Source organism: Zonotrichia leucophrys, chromosome 3 (genome assembly GCF_028769735.1).
Source record: "Zonotrichia leucophrys gambelii isolate GWCS_2022_RI chromosome 3, RI_Zleu_2.0, whole genome shotgun sequence".
Classification (NCBI taxonomy): Eukaryota; Metazoa; Chordata; class Aves; order Passeriformes; family Passerellidae; genus Zonotrichia; species Zonotrichia leucophrys.
Genome location: NC_088172.1, coordinates 65,106,990 through 65,128,898, shown reverse-complemented (window position 1 = coordinate 65,128,898; position 21,909 = coordinate 65,106,990).

Below are 21,909 nucleotides of genomic sequence, written 5' to 3'. Positions count from 1 at the left end.
CCCAGGTGTGTGTGGTGGTCAGCCCTACTGCCCAGCAAACTCATGAGAGTGGGACAACACTGCTGCTGCACAAGTTCCGTGAGGAACCACCTCAGACTGAAGGCTATCAGATTGCCACCAGCATACAATGCTCCATCTCCAACACTGATGTGTAGCCAGCCTGCATTTTGTGGGTTTATTTTTTCCTAGGGGCCATAATCTGGTCCATGGTGTTTTCCCTGTACAGCAAGCTCACACCATCTTTGAGAAGGAACTGGGATTTCAGTCAGGAAATCTCTGAACAGTATCTAAGTACTTTTCAGCATCAGCTGTGGTTGGCTGTATAGTTTCATCCAGAGATGAATCATCCACAAGAATAAACACCCTGGGTGGAGCACGGATGGGTCTCCCTCCTTGCCCCCACCCCCAGTGCTTTGAATACTGCAGTGTTTTGATTTTTAAAACATATGTCTAACAAATGTAGCAGTGATAATGAGGAACATGTCTATCTGCCATGTTTCCTGTTCAAATTTCCATTTTCATTTCTAAAGTTCAAGTACATCTTGATGCCGACAAGATAAACATGAAGCAAGCAAGCACAACAGAAGTGTGAAGAGGTGAGAGCTCAGAGCTGCAATGAAAGCCAGAACCACTGCACAGCACAGCCAGGCTCTGCTGGGGGCTAAGATTGTCCCAGCAGCCCCACACCACCCTGATGAACCAGTTGGGTTGTAAGACCTGATCCCCAGTTTTGGCAGGGCCTGTGCACTGCCCTGGTGAGCCTTGTTGGGTTCCGTGTCTCATAGATTTGCTTTCTGCTGCCAGAGACAGTGAAAGTTTCTGTGGTCAAAATCTCCACTTCCCTCTCATGCCCCAATTGCATCTAACAATTTTTTTTAAACTTGCCCAAGCACCAAGGGCCACATAAACTGACATTTTAAGTGCCTGAACTGCCACGTGCTGTGTCCTTGTTGCCCAGAGTCCTGCCTGCCTCTATGGCTGATACTGAAACTTCACAATCAGCACAGGGCACTACCACACATAACATGAGCACACATGCCATCCTTCCATGCAGGTGGGTGATGTTTCAGGAAAGAGATGACAGACAGCTTACTCTCTTTCAAACACAATATGCATGCAGAAACTCCTTGATTGCCAGCCACACAACTAAAATTTTACCAACTTGAAAATACTATCTGCATCTCTTAGAACACTCTTCAGCTTCTTTAGTAAAAAGAGAACACTTTGAGTCATCCTTTCAACCACAGGCCAGTTCCTAGAGTTTGTGAGCCAATTAAATCAGTCCACCCTGACACACTTCTCTATGTTTTTGATTCTGAGAACATCTTCACTAAGATTAAGATTAGAAATTATAAGAAATGGAAAAATCTTGGGGGGAAGGGAAAGGAGAGAAGATGGCTATCTTGGTTTATGAGAGGTATATTCAGAGATTTCAGAAGAATAGCAAACAGCTATAGAAAAGTTGACTGGTCTTGCCAAAAGCCCTCGTGAAAAAATATAGTCCAGATATCATGAAAGTAAAGGCAAGGAGATAAAATATGAAATTGCTATCAAGAGATGACTTCTGAGATTAAATCTGCTCCTGCTTGCCACAATCATGAGTAGCTATATTAAGTAACCAAACTCTATCTATTACCAATGGGTCGGAATAGATAAGGGCAGTCCACTTAAGCTATTGTTCATCTGTTCATGGCAACCTTTGAGACCAACAACTTTCTGATAAGCAGCATTATCTACCACCACAAGTTCCTCCTTGTCCTTCTCACAATCATGCATTCCAGGAGGAGGAAATGCCACAGTGCCAGCCAGCATCTGGAGCTGCTTCTTTCTCCAAAGGAGACTCAGCCATACTCCTGTTTTGACTATCCTCCCATGTGCATGTAATCAGAGAAGGTTCCCACTGTCCTCAGGTGTTCATATGCAGTCTAATATGGCCAAATAACCAGCCTAAAAAATGGGTTAAAAACTTTTGTCTCCTATCCCAGCTTCACCAGTGCTGTGATTTTTTTCACATCCCTTAACATTAAGTCAAACACATAGGTGTGCAGTATCATTTGGGATGTCTCTGGGCACCCAGCACATCTGGGGAACAGCTACACTATTTAGGAGTGGGAGTTGGATGCCAGGTGGGTATGGGCAATTGCACCGCATGCTTCTATGTGGGTACTACATTTATTCCTCCCTCTGGGCTGAGCTACGAGCCTCCAAGTAACCACATTTGCTTCTCCTACTCTAAAAATGCTGATGATGTCTTTTAAAAAACTTCTGTACTTCAGAATAATCTTGTCTTATAGCTTCTGACAAGCCCTGATAAAGCACTTTCTCGGCTGTTTCTGCAGAAAATAGTAAATATCAATAGAGCAAGTATCTCTTGGCAAAGAGATGTCTAGGCAAAACTGCTGAATCTGCCAGTGGAGCACCCAAAATCTCCATCCATTTAAGACAAAAGCCCTTTATTATTAATAATGAACTCTCCTCTATCAAGTCTTTAAAATTCACAATACTCATAATGATACCAATTATTTATCAGCAATGCACTGGGAACCAGGGACTGATTGTTGCATTATAATTTATCAACAGTTACTTCTGCTAGGGAAAGGGAAGGATTACTTACAGAGCTGGACACTGTGACATTTGGGCTGGCAGGGGACAGCCTGGCTGCCTCTTGCTTAAGGTTGAGCTGACTGATCAAGTGTCACACCCAAGGTGACCCTGCAAACCCACGGCTTAGGAGGGATTACAGCACAGCAAGATCCTTAGCGACACTCGCTCTTGCCCTCTGAACCCTAGACCTTATGGCTCCTCATCAAAATGTGACCTGCTTAGATAAAAATATCCCGTATTTTTTCACTCTGGAACAACTGGTTTAAGAAATTACTAGAGCCTGGTCTTGTTCTGTTTTCAGTGAGCAGCAGTTTTTCTGCTCTGCCTGCGCCGCTTTCAACACGCTGCTACTGTTAAAACTAAATAGCTAAGCCAAGATCACTGGAAATGAGAATGTGCCCAATCAGCACATATTGACATAAACACACATCATCATATTATCAGTGCATTTGGTAAAAGCAGACCAGTCCATCCTTTAGGTTGAATCTAGAAAAATCACCCTCTCCCTGAGAGGGTGAGGAGGCACCGGGCAGCACACCAGGCTCACCAGAGCCAGTGTCTCTCAAAAATACTGCCTGTGCATCACAACCCATGTGCATGTGTGGTAAACAACCCAAGTTTTGTGAGCAAGCAGCTCCACACAGCCTGTGTTCGGGGCTCATGGAGTTGCTATGTAATTGTCCATGTCTGTGTTTTTAATCTGTTTCAGTTTAAGCTCCTTTCAGCAAGTTTCAGCCAAATGGCATCACCTCACATCTAAGGCAGGCCAAAGGCATGCATGGCAAACAGCTGCCAAGGCTGCCAGAGCTCAGCTGACACATGGCTTGTGCACAAGGGCACTACATAGAGGAGGCTCACACAACCAGGTGAAAACGAGGAACGCTGGGTGAAGACTACCCCAGTTCTTTAACATTTTCCTTCTGAAATCCAAAAGGCTCAGCAGGTTGCATTATTAACCTGATGCCACTGAGATATATTTTCAATATGAAGTCTTTCACTGGACATTTTGCTGCCTGGAACTAGAGAAACCTAGCTGAGCATGGAGTAGTGAAGTATTCCCTGCTTCAAAGCAAAGCACTCCTTTCAGAGTCTTTAATTGTGTAGGCAGTCCTTAAATGAAATCATCAACCTGAAGCCACTGAATGTCGGGGCTGCACAGGATTTGAGTTCTCAAGATGCACCCATGGCTGATTACAAAAAAGAGCTGATGTCATAACATTTCCAAATGTCTCAATAAGATGTTGAATGTGCTCAGTTTTGATTAAGGCTGTAATACAGCCTACACATCATCAGTGACTTCCTGCACGTGAGGAATACTCATGGCAATTCAAAGCTAAAAAAAAAGCCCATTACTCTGCCAAGAGGAATTGCATAGGAAAATGCTGCTATCTGAGGACAAGGAAGCTGAGAGATCCCATTGACCACATTTCCCCCATGAAATGCCTAGGATACTCAGACTTGGAAGTCTGATTCAGTTTCATTTCCCATCAGGGTTCACTGCAATCACAGCTCCCCACCACAACTTTAAGCATTTGATTTTCTTTCGGTATCTTGACATTCTTTCTCTAAAGAAAAGAACTAATTCTATAATTCCTCGCTGGAGGTCTTCTGAAATTTGTTTCATGCTTGCCCAGCAACATAAGGCACTCAGAAGGAAGGTGAAAAGAAATGCAAGGGAGGGTTATTGCTAACAAGTATTGTCTGTGCGGTGAGAATATCTCTTGCTACAGAAAAAAATCTCTGCACTTTCCAACTGTTGTTACTTGAATTTGTGACATAGAGTGGAGCTTCTGGCTTTCTCAGCAATTAAAGCTCAGCTGTTATTGGGGATGTTTCCCAACACATTTCCACAATGGAAAAACAAACACAAATACCCAATGTCTTACCAGCAGCAGAGGAAACATTTGCAAGCAAAGCTTAGCTTAGCACACCAGGCTGAAAGTCTGCTTGATTATACCAATACATGGTGGTGTGATAAAGGCAGTCCCGTGCTCGTTCAGCAATTGAAACAAAAGGGATTTTTTTCTATCCCATTCAGACCTGCCCATTCCAGTGACAATGAAATCATCTGGGGTGAAAAGTGTCATAATTGGGTCTTCATTAAAAGTGTCATAATTGGGCCTTTGGGTTGCTGACAGAACTTCCCTCTTACATGTTCTATCACTCTGACTCTTCCCTAAGAGAGCAGTGGGGAACCAGCACAGACAAAGAGCAATCCTTTATCAAACCACCTGGTGAGCAGACAGGTGAACCACTCTAATTCCTCAGAAAGGGCTCTTGAACACTGACTCAAGTTATCCCAGTGTAGGTTTTCATCTGGAAATGAGGTCACAGTTTCTTTATATCTCACCAAAAAACTAGCCTCATGCCACCAACATTGTCAACCTCCCCTATCACTTTGACCAGGATGGGCCAAATTATGCAAGGAACCTCTGTTCAGCTTCTCTCTCTGCCTCTCTCTGCAGTGGTCACCCACCTTTTCAAGCCTTTCAGGAACACATTAAGTCATTCTAGACAAGCTTTGCTATGCAGCTAAACAAATGACCCTTTCTGAGCATCAAGCAAAATAAGAGCTTGGGAACAATTGGAGGAAGTGAACCAAGCAGACTCTCCTGCAGTAATTATCATCATTCACTTAGGGAAGAGGGGGAGCAGGGGAGCACCCTAGCTAGGACCACCCTCTCCTCTGAGGCTGGGGTCTGCTCCCATTGTTCTCACCAGGAGCCATACCAGTGCCCCCAGCAGGAGCAGGAGCAGGTCCTTTAATCCGCGTTTCCTCTTGGCCGAGTGAACCGCACTGTGCACCAGTGACAGCCAAATGAAGGATTCCTTTTTCCAGAGGACCGGCAACAGCTCTTAACTCATAAACTCAAGGTAATTGACATTACAAACAAGCCTTACCCAGAGGGACCCCAAAGCAGTCAACAATTGTGCTTTAATGAGTAGGAAGGGAGAAGGGGGGAAGTCTTTATATGCTGCAGTAGGACATTCTAAGAAAAGCTCTTTCCCTTTTCCAGGCAAGGCAATGATTAAAGTCTGTGCATGAAACCCAGCAAGGAGGGAGGCCTTGCTGAAAACGCCTTTCTTCCTGGCTTTCCTGTGGAAAAACAAGGGGGTTGAAAAATGGTTATTGGGACTTAGAAGGACAACTGCAGCCGGTTAACAAACCCAAACAATAAAAGAGGAAGCCAAGCTCAGATGAAAAAGATGAAGATCCCAGCATTCTGGAGTTTTGCACACAAACAGAATTCAATACTAGTATGAACTGCCATAGAAGGGCAGAGAGTGGAGCAGAAATAGCTACGGCTGATGTAACACCACTACCTTGGTGTTAAGTACAGTAAACCTGTGCAAGGCAAATCAGAGGCAAGTTTACAGCATACAGACTCTTGTATAGAATTGACCGTGAATTGCCCAGACCAGTAATATCATTTTGCTTGAGACCTCAAACTGAACCCAAACCACGTTCCCAACTTTGAAAGGGCAGTGCATTATCTGCTAAGCCGTCCATCCTACTGGAAAATCTTCTCCATGTTCACACAAAAGGAAAATAAAACCCAGGCTGCTCTGGGCTCTAAGCCAAGTCGAACACAACATACACACTCCTCAACAGGCAGGGGAAGTGTTGCACCAGGGTTTGGCAATTATGAACAGGCAGCAATAGTTGCAAACTAGGCTTTGCCACAAAAGTCTTTATGCTGACTGCTGTGACTATGCTATACCAGTTGTTTCTAAGCTGCAGGTATATTTCCTTTCTAGTGCTATTGCATTCCTCCTGGAAGCTGGAGTATGCTAGCCCTCAGTAGAGGAGAGCTATGTAAAAAGAGACTCCTGAAATGCAGGGAACCATCTTGTTTGTTCTTTTCTTCTTTCCCCTTCTGGACTTGTAAGCAGCTTGATTTTACCAGGACAGGTGCAGAGGCCCTCATAACAAGATTTTCTCCTATCTTGTTCTTTGCTATGAAATCTCTTGTCACTGCAGCCTCCTGTGAAAGCTGTGTCCTACATTCCATGATGGAAGCTTTCACCCAGCTGACGCGCAGTTACTCTTCAAGAACATACTCCATGTGAAGCTCCATCATAGTGTAGGTCTGTTGCTACTTACACTTTAACAATTTATTGTTTTGTTCCAAATCAAAGCAAGGCACCATTTATTACCCTTTCTCTACATGCCAAACTCCCCTTGAGGTGACTGAAATTGTGCCCATATTCAGCTGTTATATTGCAAATACGCTGCAGCACCAGTGGTTTGGTTAGGGTTAATAGTGCTCAGCTGGCACTCACAGACTCCACAAGGACAGTGACAGGTTGCCAGCAGATGTGACACACTGGAAGCCCATTTCCAGGGGATACTACTGTATATTAATATGTGACTCCTCCAACTTCTGCTTCAGAAAAACCAGCCCCATCACTCTTTCTAGTGTTATGTTCAAGGAAAACAGCAGCAGTGCTGAGGGGGACGCTGCAGTGCGTGGCACTAGGCTGAAGGCAGAGCTCTGCAAATGAACTTCTCCACTGGCACTAGGGGATACCCTCTTCAAGGATTTTCCAAAAAAAGTAAATGAGATATGTATACAGTGCTGGAAGGGACTTGACAGCACCACAGAAGACAGGACAGAAGGGTTATTTTTTGGATACATCAATAAAGACCAACAGCGACATGGAAAGAGCAGGAGATATCCATGTCTTTGAAAAAAGTGTAAAGCTATTTTGAATTAATTATATTTATACAGCACAGGCATCCTGTGAGGCTTGAAAATTCATGTACAGCATTGCACATTGCATACCTAGAAAGCTAAGGAGCTGAAGGGAATGCAGCCGACAAGCCTGATTCAGAGAAAAAGAAATTTATTCAGAGTTCTTCTGAGTAAACCCCTAGTTTTAGAAGAAACACCATGAACTGCTTGCTTTATCAGTTTCAGAGTGTCTTAAGGCAGTATCAATTTTACCTAGATTTGTATCTACAGTTCCAGAGTACAGAGATAAAATAAACTTGTGTTTAGACCACAAAGTCAGTACCCCAGCTCCCTCAGTAGGGTTCTTTTTATAGATCTTTTACTGTTTAGTCATTGCATGAAAGAGGTAAACGGACGCTAGTTCACAGAATCACAGAATGGGTCAGGTTGGAAGGGACCAAAGGGATCCATCTGGCCCAATCTCCCTGTGTCATCCTAGAGCACATGGCACAGCACTGTGTCCAGGCAGTTCTTGAATATTTCCGGTAAAGGACACTCCACAACCACAATGGTTCAAAACCCATTACAATGCACATTAGTAAACATTGGCGAGCACTATCACCGAGGCCATAATTGTGGACTCCTTGGTGATACCCCAGGAGCAATGTGGTGCCTTAAAACTTGCCAGGTGATGTGAGGTGTTTCCCAGCCACTAGTGCTTGGAAGGGCACTGAGTCTGCATTTGGCAGAATGAAAACCTTCCTAAGCCTTGGCATTTGGAAACACTGACCCCCAACCAGATTTTTGCCACCCACTGAGAAATCATTCCTAGCCATGGGAATTGCCAAAAACTACTCCCCTGAAGCTCTGTTACCATTGGGAGTGACTTCAAGTACTTCCTTATTTGAATTTCTTGCCTCCATGGAGACAAAGTGTCCTGTGAATGAAACTCACCTGGCCTTCTTCTAGCCACTAAATCTGCTTGGGCTGGGCGTGGGTCCAAACATGGATGTTCCTGGGGTTTGAAAGAGCCTATAGCCCTCTGGCCTTGCCAAATCTCCAGTCAGAGCCGCCCTCAGCCGGGCCAAGCTGCCATCCTGGTCCTGCAGGAAACAGCAGGTGCTGCTTTGCCACTTGCATGTGCCTCCAGCCAGGCTTGAAAAAAGTCCCAATCCTACTGTGGTGCAGCAACAGACTGCCTTAGATGGATATGCCTGCAAGAGAGGGCTCCCTTCCTTCGCCAAAATATGGCTTGCTCCATATTGGACAGGCAGGTCCACAAGACCACACATGAGACCACAAAGCAAGTTCCTCATACTCCTAAGTGATTCTGTGACTTCATTTTCCCAGACCCACTGAATAGGTGCAGTGTCTGCTCCAAGTAATGGGAGCTGTGGGCACTCAGCATCCAAAGCACGTGGATTTCGGAGCCTTTATTCCCCATGATCAATCCTTTTAACCCCTCCATGATGTTCAGAGGCTAAGCTGGTGGGACATATAGCAACCAGGGATCAGACTCATGTGGGCTGTAGCCACGTAAAGGTCTCAATCAGCCACACAGCTGTATAAAACTGGTAGAGGCACCTGGAGACAAAGAGAGCTGTTTGGAAAAAGCCTCTTCCGCATCCCAGCAGCCACGAGACGCGCACGCCGCCCACAGCAGCGACTGCTATTCACAGAGATGGAAGGAGCCATTTTTTTGTCATTAACAAAAGGCAGTGTCTATTAAAAAAATAAAAGGCGTTACAAAACAAACAAAATGATTCATTGGGATTTTAGAACTCACCTCCAGACACAGCGGGAGGGGAAGAGCTTGCCATTACCCATTCTGGCTACAGAATGGGATCAGCCCAAGAAAAAGCATGTTCCCACAGTAGACAGTTTGAGCTTGTTTTGTCAGACAGTGAGGTTCAAATGACCTTTCTTTTTTGGCACAAAGATTTTGGCAGCCTGGAGAATGCTGGTGCTAAATAACAGTAACACCAGCTTTTTCCTGGTACCACATGGAGTAAACAATGCAAACAGTGTTTCAGGGACTTGGTGGGGCTGAGCTGCCGATTCGGATGCAGAGACGGATCAAACTTTGGTTAGAGAATGAATAGCTCTTATTTACTTGTAATCCCCACCTTGGTGGGAGGCATAGACTTGCATGTGAGAGAAATTCCTCCTTCAAAAAGATTTTTCACCTTTCTTGTCTTTGTGCTCTGCTTCTTCAAGTATCTTCTTCAATGTCATCTTGTCAGCTAATGTGTCGTGCAGAAAAGGTACCCAGTCACAGGAACAGTATTGAGAAGCAATTGTACAGTATTAACAGCTACAGAAAAAGAAAACATAACCCTGCACTGCAAGTTTTCTACCTCAAGTTACCTTTTAACGCAGCTAGTTGTGACTTTATGTCTCTTATTCATTTTAAAATTTTTGAATTCATAGGAAAATTTCAATGAATTTTGTCAGAGGGATAGGGATATTTTGTAATTCACCTTCTCACAAGGTTTGTGAAAGGCTTTGTGAGGAAAGAGTCCCTTTTATGTTCTCATACAGAAGGACCCTGCTCTCTGGGGTCTCTCAGTCATTATTAGACATCAAAGAATCCAGGCAGAGGCAAGATTCCTTCTCCAGACCTGTCTGGTCTGCATCTTACTGAACTGCACTCCACTCCAGACTTGAGCATGCAGGTATCTACAGCTCCCTCCAAATTCCTACTGGGAGCAGACTTCTCAGAAGGCCAATAGAAGGCAATTCAGTTATTTAAAAAAAAAAAGCAATCCAAAAAGCTAAGTGTCATTATCTTTTGATCAGCTTAGCTTTAGATTCACACAAGGCAGCAAGGCAGAAGGCCTGTTGGGGACTCTCAAAGACACAAGATATTGCACAGCTCAGTATTATCTGGAAGTGTTTGATTTGTTTCCAGAAGATACTGACCCACTCAAATGCTCCAGCATTTTTACTTTCTGTTGGGTTGGTTTTCCCACTCTTGACCTCGCTGCTAAAAAACGTCTTCCAAATGAAGACGTTTTACACACTGTTACAGAATTGAAATGTAACAGGTGGTAGTTTTCAAAAGAGCTAAAGGTAGAAAGCCAGCACCCCACACTTCCTTTTAGAACCTTTGATGAGCCCATCTTCAATCCCAACTCCCTGCAGCAGTGGGCACAGCAGTTCACTGAGGAAGCACAGGGAGGGAGGATGCAGTCAGCCAGCAGCTCAAAAGAAGGGCTGAGTTGGTGGTCATCAGTCTCAGCTGTGGTACCCCCTTGGTGAGCAGTGATGTCCTCTGGAAGCAGTCACTGGAAAGGATGTGGTGGTGCAGCTAAAGCTCCCACAAAAACATAGAGCTGCCCAGGTCTCAGGCTGCAGGGAGTGCCAGAGTCTGGCACCGGAGCTGGATGACAGCAGAGACAACAGCTGTGTGAAATGCGGCCAGGCAGATGATGTGGTGGCATCAGCTGTGTGAAATGCGGCCAGGCAGACCATGGTGGCAGCGCTGAGAGAGGAGGGGGAAAGGTTAAGAAGCATCAGGGATGCTGGGGAGGAGATTGGCTGGTGGAGCCACTCTGCACCATCCCTGTGGAAAATGCACCAGCTGGCTGCATCACAAGGAGCAGAGGATCCCCTACTGTTTCATCACATCAGGCAGAAGAAGGGGACCTCACATGTGGGGTGAGGGGGAATGGAAATAGGTCTCTGCTAGAGGCAGCAGGTGAATCCCCTCCCAAAGGGAAATTTGGTGTAAAAAGTGAAATTGCTTTTTGTATTGACCTGAAATATACATCATGTATTGACCTGAAATAAAAACATCAGGAGGTATTTGTGTTCCTGTGGAAACTGATGATACTAATTTTTTCACCAAAAGAATGTAAATGTGATATTGCTTTTGCTCTGTTTAAGTATAACAAATACTTCCCTAACCTCATGGTAGCAAAAAAGTTAAGATTGAATGAAGAAAACCTTGCACAGAATTAAACCCTACTACATGCCAATTAACATCTACTCCTAAGGAAGGTATTTATCTTGCAATATTAAACCATTGCTCCTTTACATAACAAAAACTTAAACTTGTTTATGTAAACAAAAACTTTTTCTGAAAATAGTAGGTTCATGGTGCTTTGTAATCTGACCATAGATCAGTGTTCTGTATATCTTTCTGTCTGTCCATCTACTTCTGTTCTCCCCACAGAGATACTTGTAACATCTCAAATGTAAATAAGTTCAAACTCTTTAGAAAGGTGAGAGCAACTCATGCTTTTGGTGAGGAATACCACTTTCTCATCAAGGAGGTGAGATGGAACACTGAACAGAAGCATCCAGGGGTCCCACTGTCAGTGGGAATCAGAGGAGAGCCACATTAAAGAAAATAATAATGTATTTTCCTATTTGTCCAAAAGAGTGCAGAAAAAGGAAAGGCCAGAGGCTATCTACAGGAGAAGCATGGATCAACACAGCTAACAACAGCATTTGATCACCTTAAGTAGAAATAAGTCATTCATATTTAGAAACATAAGCAAAAGTATCATCTGTTCAGTAAAGAGCTTATCTAACTGTGGAGCAGACAGCGTGTCCACATACATGTCAGTGGCACAAATTCTATTTGCATCTGGTCAGATGAGTCAGGAGTATGAACAGCAGATTTTCAGGACCAAAGGTGACTTGAAGGTGTCTTGATCAGCTGCCTGGGTATTAAGCCACAGCCTATCCAAATGCCAAGAGAGCTGCTAAATATTTCTTCCTGTAACTCAACAAACGCTACCTCTGCTTTCCCCATGGGCAGATGGCCATACAACCCAAACCCAGCTTGATCCTTCCCACAGCCCTTATACCCAGCCCTATCCCCAGATCCCAGGCCTTTCCTTCCCTCCAAAATTAGAGTTCTGTCGCTCTGCTTCAGCCTCTGCCTGAGGCACACTGCCTGGCTGCTGCCAGTGAAATTCTGAGACTGGAGTGGATGGTGACCAGAGTTCCTTCTGCTTCTGCACTCCTGGGATGAAATGCCCCATTTTCAAACTCAGTCAATGAAGTTCAGTACCCTGACCCTGCAACACATTCCTCAAGTCTCTTTTAAATTAGTAAAACAGGTATTTAGGGACCAGTGCACTCATTTATGTTCAGACACAGTGATTTGGCACCTGGTCCTGATTTGAAAACTGGGTCAACTGTTATTTTCTCCTCAGAACTGCCTCCTTTCACTGGTGACAGTCAGCAAAAACTACTTTTCTAATCTGAGTCAGTCTTGCAGATTAACATGGCAGAACATCAGCACCTACATCAGAACTACTTTCCATGGGGCTGCAAAATTATGTGGTTCATCCTATTGAAAAAGTAGGATCTCAGCAGCCTTTTCAGAATTACATCCTGAAACATACAATTCTCCCAACAAACAGATGTGTCCAGTGTGAGAGAGCTTTAATATGTCCTTGAAAAACTTTCATAGGTTGATGTTGTGAACTTGGTCAACAGACATAATTTGCAGATGCTCAGGTAGAAGACTATATGGAGGGCAGCAGGAAAGACTGAAAAAAGGACTGATTGTGAAAACGTATTCTATAGGCTGAGTGCATGTTGAATTTATATCAAAAGTTTCACTTTTGGTCACATACTAATGAGGGCTTGCTGCCTACTTCTCAGTTTTATTATATTTTTGTCAATCCTGTACACAGAACTGCCCACAACCAGAAAGCTTGGGGTGCTACCCATTTCAATTTAGAAACCGCCAAACTGAGAGCAGTTCACCTGAAGCTTTCTGTTCGCTAGAACAAAACCAGAAGTCTGCAAGTCCATGTTAACTCACTTTGATCAACTACACAGCAAAACCATGATCAGGCTGGGCCCAGTCTTTTATTAGGCTGTGCCAATCCCGAACCCCAGCCCACTCTGTGGAGCCTGTGAGAAGGGACAACCGAGGCAGGAAAGCAAATCACAGAATCAGAGCCTCGATGCCTTTGCATGGTACCCCTGACCCAGCTTGTCTCTCCTGAAGGTGCCACAGTCCTGGGTGAACACATAACACCATCACCAAGTCCAAGTGGGGTCTTCAACATAGAGGCTGCTTGGGAACTCAAGCCTAGTGACATCTTTTTAGCCTGATTCATAAATCACAGCTTCCTATACATAATTGGTGACAGTGATATAATTGTATCCAGCCCCTCTGGATACAATTACAGGTTGTTGTCTGTAGAAAATCATTCCCTTTGTGTCATCATGGATGAACTCCTGCCAGTAAACCTTCATCCCAGCCCAAACCTTCTGTATATATGAAATCATCTTTTCCACCACACCAGCAACACCAACTGTGGTGAAAACATCCCACTAGGTCTCAGCCCCATGCTGCTTGTGGTGTTTGCTGGTTCACCCTCAGGGACTGGACACTTGAAGACTCTGGGATCTCCCAAAGGAAAGGGATGGAGGTGACCAGTGCATGATTGGCTTGATTGTAGCTTTGGGTGTTGCCATGATCCATTTGCAGTGCCCTTGCCCTGGCCTCTGTTATTCTCAGCATGCTGGACAAAGTTGAATTCAGATTCTCATTTATACTTGGTGTTTTGGCATGACCCTGCAAAATTCAAGTTCCTGTTTTGAGCACCACAGTGCATGTTTAGGGTGATAAGTCCCAAGACACTCATCAACAGATGAGTTGCTCAGGTTGACAAATTATGTCTGAGATCATATACTGTGCTTTGGCTATGGGTTAAGTCTCAATTCAAGACAATTTTTTTGCCAGTTTTAAAGCATAACTGAACTACCAGAGGGACTCATGCTTAACTTGGATGTATTTACTATCAAGTGTATTATTACAGCTCTCCTTTTTCTAAATTGACTGACCTTGTGCATTTCCCTTGCAAGTGTTTTGGAAAGAGATGCTCGGGGGGAACAGGAGCTCCTCAGTGCTCTACTGAGGCCGATCCATCTCCAAGCCCTCTTTAAGAAGAGTTGCCCTGAAGACTCCTATGGTATTGGCAGAGGCTGGCTCCAGCAGTGTGTCACCCCAGCCATCCTCTCCCAATGACAGGGCCAAAGCAGGGAGCTGTGAGGGCCAGCTGCACGGACAAGGACTTTCAGCTAGTCACATTAGGATTTCTCCAGCCACACAAAGAACTGGAAAAGTAACAAAACACTGTGTCAGTACAGAGAATGTTTAAGTCTTCCAGAGAGTTGGTTTAATTTTATGATTCTGCTAATAAAACATGGAGGGTTGACCTATTTCACATTGTTTCTTTTTTTCCTTACTGCTTCTTCTATATTTTTCTTATCAGCTGTTCTTTCCATAAACACTGTTGCTGAAGCAATGAAGTTTTTTCATTAAAAAAAAAAATTCACTACCATTTCTACAGCCTGACCACACTCTTCTGTTTGTTACACTGTGCCCCACTAGGAACTGGGAGGATGATCTCCACGGCAAGACCCCCACTTCGGGATGCGCGTGTGCATGAGCATGTGTGTGTGCAGAAAGGGAATGCGAGAGGGAGAGAATGTGTGTGTCCCCAGTTTAATTAGAAAATTTAATTGGATGGAGTTCGGGTCCTTTTTTTCCCCCCCTTTAGAGCTGGCTGCAATAAACAGACTTTTCTCTTTCCCTTTCATCCTTCAGTGGTTTGTAGTTCTGCATCTGCTCTGCTGGCATTGTCTCTGCTAACGGCCATACCGATCAGGAAGCCAGAGCCAGGAGGCAAATGAAGGGACTGCATTGATACCGCTGATCACTGAGCCCCACATAACTGGCAACTGTTTCTGTCTTCTACCTCTGGAGATGAGTTGAACAGATTGTGTAAAATTTGGTGGCTTCCAAAAAAAAAGGGGGGGTGGGGGAAGAGGGAGGGACATCTTACTGCCTTGGCCCTCTTGATACCTGGTACCCATGGGTCTGTTCAAACAACATTCTCAGCACAGGAAGCAAAAGTGAAAAATTCGTGGAAGTGAGCAAATCCGCTGATTTCAGGGAATGTTTGCACAAAAGAGAGAGAGACTAAACACACTGCTTCTTTTTCTCTGGGGGTTGATGCTACAGGCTTAGGCCCTGCCACAGTGCCCTCCACCTCTCAGCTTTGGCTCTGCTGTGGCAAGAGAGCAGGCAAAGCCTTGCAGCACATGCTTGGGAAAGCGCTCAGCTCGGACACGGAGGAACCAGTGCCAGGAACAGTGACTAACATTCGAGAGAGCCTGAGCCTGTGGGACACTTCTCACAGATGCTGTTTTCCATTGCTCAGCAGCATCTCATCACACAGGATATGGGCCACAGTCATAAGGTGAGATGGATATTTGTCATCTCTACCCAGAAAAAATGGCCTGGGCAAAACAAGCGGCAGCTTTCTTCTTGTCCTCAGTTTGAATTTCAAGCAAGATGGTAAAGATCTTCTCCCTCACCATTCTCTGCCACCTTTATGCACATGTTAGCAGCTCTTCTGATGTTTTCTGTGTGCTTGAGAACGCAGAGGATTTACATGGAAGACGATGTTTGTCCATCCTTGTCTAGCACAGACAAGGAATATGACAAAAAATAAACCTCTAATAGAGGAAAAATTATGATGCAAACAGTTCCTTTCCCTGAATTTTAAGACAAAAGGGACAAGGTGGGCCCCTACCATATCATCCTGCTGGTTCCTCAGGTGGATCAAGTTCAAACACAGCATTATATGGTCCACACGCCCCATAATCTCTTTCTCTTTTTCTTCTTGCTTTCCCTGCCCCCCCAACCACATTACACAGTCAGGCTGGGATCAAATTCAGCTTACTTTAATGTATATAATTTCCAAGTTGAAGTCTAATCTGCAGCCTTGTCCCCAGTGAGATACTCAATTTACCACTCCTGTAACTAAAGCTCATTGTTACGGCTATAATAATCAAATGTATCACTTTCCTAAAGGATACTTCTGGTCAACATTTTGCATTTTTAGAAAGTTCTCTAAAAAACTCTTCTCTTTGTTATGTCACACGCATGCTTCCTGCTCCATTCAATCTTTTTCTTTCTGTGTGCTATTCACTACACCAATCTAGAGGCAAAAAAAAAAAAAAATTATATTTCCCTTGGAAGAATCAAAACTGTTCATGTCTATGAAAGAATAATAGCATGACCAGGGGACTACAGATCAATGTTATCCAGATCAGCACTTAAATGGAAATCACTCTGCATGAAAAATTCACGATGCCCTCTATCCTTCACATGGATAATGGGGACATCTGGTTACAGCAGACAGAATCATTTTACATTACATATATATATGTGATATACAGAATTGTAGGCTTTCAGTGTAATCCAGACAATGAGTGGCATTGCCAGAATTAATTATTTTGTAACTATTTTGAGACTAATACACTTTCCTCTTATGAAGACAAGTTCCTAGAAGTAGCATTATCAAGACAGGACAATCGGCTAGATAACATCACTGATGAGATCCCATGATATCTGCAGGTCTTACCAGCTTCTATTTTTCAATTGAAATTTTTCATATTGATAAAAGGAATGGTGGCCAATCTTCATGTCCATTCATTTCTCCTTCTTTGGTCTCAGCCCCAGTGAGGTCTCTGCAGCCCTTGGACTCTTGGCAACACCTGCATTAAGGAGGAAGTTCAGAGCCTCCCCACAGCCCAGGCACTTCGCACACTTTTTGCCCACAGGTTTCCAAAGCAGTTTATGCCATGATAGACTCATGGAGCAGCTAGGGAAAAACCATGTCTTAAATTTCTGACCATGCTACTGAGGATTGTACAAACCACACACTTACCTACCACCCTCACTGCCCTTCTAAAGGCTAATGCCTCAATGCTTTATGTCCCAGGACTGAACAGGACCTTCTCACCCTTTAAACACAGCTGGAGGACAAATGTCAGCAGCTCCTCTGGCCTTCTGATGTGGTGAACTTGGGATAGGAACACCCCTCCAGAAAGTGGAAAACCCAGATTGCTCCCTTCACTGCTCCCACAGGACTTGATCCCATGCTCTCACCAGTCTGGGGAAGGAAAGCCTTGAGGAAGAGGCTGAACGGAGAGGCAGTGCCTCCATCTTTCCTTCCACAGGAGGCCACTGCATGAAGGCTTCAAGGGCTAGAAGGAGAAGCAGTGTCAAACAGAGCCCTGTGCTGCAGTCTTCACATTTAAAGGCGTATATGAGTCTCAATTTCTCAGCCTTACCCCTCGGTGGATTTGTACTTAACATGATCCGGTCTTTGGACAGAAGTTGCTCGTTTTGATTTGTAATGGGGATATCCCTGTCTTTAGTTAGGCTTTTGAAAAGAACATTAGGCCTATATTGTATTTCTTCTCATAGAACTCTCACAGCTGCTTCAGTTTTGCCTGAAAACAGGTCAGAAGTTTTAAGAAATCAGTGATCTTCCCTCCTCTTTCTCCGAAAGTCAAGAGTCATTGTGCAGTGCTGCACAGCACCCTAGAGCCCACAGCATCTCCTGCCTGTCCGCACTGGCAGCCAAGAACAGAGGACAGAAGGGAAAGTCTGGAGTCCAGGAAGGGACACAGCAGCACCTCATCAGTGTGCAGTGACATGGAGGAGTGAAAAGTGGGCAGCAGTGGTGCTTTTAACTGTTGGGCATGAAATGTAAAGGCAGAGACCAGCATGGAGAGAAGAACCCAAATGGCTTCAGGATACACATATACAAAGATGCACATACGTTAGAATTTAAGACTAATACTTGCAGATTAATACCTTGTCTTAAACCTGGAGAAAAGACATGAGCAAAAGATACAGAAGCTCAGCAGTCTAGAGATAGAAATGATAACAGATGAATCAAGATTATCTCCCACCATAGAGGAAAATCAAATAGCATATTTGTCATTGAAGTTAATGATATATTAGCATGTACTTTTATTATCTATATATATTTAGCTGTCTTGGACAATATAATCAGATTAGATCAGCAGAAGAGGATCCCTACACACTTATGTCCTACTTATGTCCTACTACACACTTATGTCCTAATAAATATGCACAAGAAGTACTTCACGCGCTACTCAGGCCAGAAGCTGCTCTCTCCACTGCCATTAATATTGATTGGTGTTTAAGTGGAACTCACTGTCAGTCCATTGCACCAGCTCTAATGTGACAGCCATGGTTAGAGCAATTTCTCTTTCTAACAGAGACCTTAACCTTCTGGCACTTCCTGATTTCCTCAATACCCACTGTCTCCTCAGGTGCTGCCTCAATCAAACAAAGGCCCTAGATATGGTTTACATAGATAAGAATTTTTCATATATTAAGAGCATAATATTTTCTTCCCATCACTCACACAATTTTAAACATTCAAATGAGGAAATTAGTGTTGAGTGGTACAGACTAGATCTAATCTCATTAATCCAACAATAATTGAAATACAGGACTTCCCCTGAGGCCATAGATTAATGACCAGCTAGGTGGAGCTGCTGACATGAAGCACAGCCAAGTGCCATTAACCCCAGCCAGGCATTATTTAATCCCAGAGGAAATATCCTGTGTGAAACCTGCTAGCTCTTGGGTGAGAGGAAGAGGGAAGAGAAAGGAGCACGTGGTGTGGGTGCATGGAGGGCACCCTTCCGGCTGCTGCACATGGGGCATCCCTGCAGACTCCCACGTGTGTCCCACGTCTGCCCCAACCCACGCTGACCAGTGGACACATCATTAAAATGAATTAATGATCTGAAGCAGAAACTGTGTTTAATGAAGCCCCACTCAGACTGGTGTGCTAATGCCAGCCCTGTTTGCAGACAAATATTTACTAACCTTCTGTGCATAAAGTGACAGGCCACCTGTTCTCCCCTCTCATTATGTCTCCCTAAGTCTAAAGGTAACGCTGCCTGCTTAGACCTACAACATTCAAGCCACTTCAGAGGCTCATAAACATCTTCAACAAAGCTGAGCCAGATCTGCTGAGCTCTATTTGCTTCAGCCTCTGTCTTTTTTAACTCCAGCTACTGTACACTCCCTAGATGCAAACTCAACTAAATGCTGTTGCCTCTTCTAGCATAAGAGGTAATTTCCTGTCAGGATTCTCACCAAACAATTTCTGTCTTCTCAACCAGAAACCCTTTAAGGTGCATAGGATGCTCCCAGCCTTGATAAAGAGCTCCAAATTAAAAAGCAATAGGCAATGCTATATTATTAGTTGCAATAATGATACTGGCAATACTAATAGTTATAAAAGACATCACAGTCATAGCAGTTGCATTTAGCATCATTGTAATGTAATTAATAACAGTAATGGTTTAAGAGTCTACTCTTGTTTTCATTGAATTAGATGGGAGTTTTAGGATTTACTTCAGGGGAACAGGGTCAGATCCTAAACAAGCAAGGATTATCCTACCAAAAAAAAAAAAAAATGGAAGCAGTATAGGATTAAGTCTCCCTCCCCTTTCCACTCCAAGCAAAAGAAAACCAGGAAAGATTAGAAAGCTGTCAGGGAGACAGACAAGCAAGAGACAAGCAGAGGTTAAAAAGCAAACAAAGCTGCATGCATAGCACTGGGGTGGTGCCCCTATTCACACCAGCAGGGGAATGTCCACCTGAGCAGTCCCTTACCAATGGGAATGAGGGACTCCATGCTCAGCTCCTTTGGAGGAATTAAAATGTGCCTCACATTTCACCTTTCTGCTCAGTGGTTTATGCTTTCACGCTGTACCGAGGAGTTAGGTGCTCCCACGTGCTTGGGCTGCCCACCCATCCCAACCCATGAGCATGGGAAGGTGTAGGATCCATGGGAGGAGACAATGTAGGTAGGTACACAGGCAGGTAACTCTCCTCCTTTGGCACACAGCATGGAGGCTGCTGCACACAGACAAGCCTACACACTGGCAAGCAACTGCAGCTTGGATATTCGAGTGACACCACACACGAGTTTCTTTACAGCAGGCCAAGTCTGAGATCACAACAGCCAATCACAAGGGCCAGGAAAAAGAGCCCTACAGGCTGCCCTGCTCACACTGCACCATGTTCTGCACAGTTTTTGGTTTTTTTCAGCACAGGGTAAGCTAGACTCAGACAGGCAGCTCTGGCCCTGGAGGTAGGCTGTCATGCACTCCTGGTGGCATAAGGAAGAGTGGTTGTGAGTGCAGATGAAGTCAACAGCTTTTTGCCACCTCTGCCTCCTCTGATCTGCCATCAGCCACAAAACTTTCTGTTTCACATCTGTATTTTTCTGGGAATGGCATGACACAAAGCAAAGCCCCATGGCATTACAAGGTCATGAAAAAAAGGCAATCCAAAAAAAAAAAAAAAAAGAAAAAAGGTACTGCCTGCTTGCTTGTTTCTCCGTCTCACCACAGCCAAACATTAACAACTGACTGTTCCTTTGTAGATAGTTGACTGCTTCCAGCCCTGACATGTGCAATCACTTTCTGGTGTCCCACCCGACAAAGCACAGTGTGAAAGGATGTACACATGAAAGCAAGGGTAAATTCAAAAACATCAGTCCCAGGCTGCAAGGGAGCTGAATTCAATATCAGCAAAACATGCAAGAAAGGACAATGTATAATGGAAGTGGAGGGGGACAGAAGGGAGGGTGTGCAGGGGGAGGGGATAACGTAAACATTCACGCATGAAAATATTAGATGATTCTTGTTGCACAGTGACTTGAATTCAAAGTATTTATGTGGTCATTTCCATTTCTTTTCCCAAGAGGGTGCTGGGACTGGCATGGCTGTCAGAGTAGTGTGAGAAGATGCCAGCACAGGCAAGCAGTTTCCAGGGCAGAACTACAGCAATGCCTGATATTGTATTAATGTGAGTGCTGGCCATCTGGCCATTAGGTACAAGCTGCTGCCAGGGTGTCTCTCTTTTTCCATCTCATTTCAGAAGCTCTGGAGCCTGGGACTGAGACCCCTAGGGAGATTCTGGCTAAAGATCATTCCAGCATCCACTCAGATGTTGTAGAGAAAGGGCCAGAGAGCTGATAAGGCAGGAGAATGTGCTCACACCCACACAGGAAAAAAAAAAAAAACAGAGAATAACACTGAATGGGGGGTTAAAGGCAGAAAGAAAATGAGAGCAGATGAACAAGGGAATGGTTTAAACAAATAAGAGGGAGGAAGCAGGAAAAGGAAAAGAAAAATAAGAGGCACAGCATTTACTCAAAGGAGCCTTTAAAGGAGGAGAGAGGAACAGAGAAGAAAAGGAGTAGAAAGGGTTCAATAAGGAGAAATGGCTATCATTAAAGGCACAGGGGCTATGAAAGGACTACTAGCACAATGCACCTTTTTGGATTTTAACTACTCAGAACTAAAGTAAGGGCTTTCAGTCTGCCCTGTTGAATAGTACCTTGTCCCAGGAGCCTGCTGTAGCCAGTGCTTGGGTTAACGGATTAGGGAGTGTGGGTAAAGGTGCCAAAACTTTGTCCTGACAAAATAAACGCTCCTCCTTATGCTTGTTTATCTACTTTTTAACCACCATTGGAAGTGCTTAGACTGGGAATTTTTCAGTGTATAGAAAGTTGATAGTCACTGTTTATATCAGCATAGAAGATTGCATTGCTGGAAATGTCTGTGGCTTTACTTGACTGCTGTTAAGTCAGACAGAGAGAAAGAAAGAAAGAGAGAGAGAAAGAGAGAGAGAGAGAGAGAGAGAAAGAAAGAGACAGAGAAAGAAAGAGAGAAGAAAGAAAGAAAAAAAGAGAGAAGAAAAGAAAGAAAGAAAGAAAGAAAGAAAGAAAGAAAGAAAGAA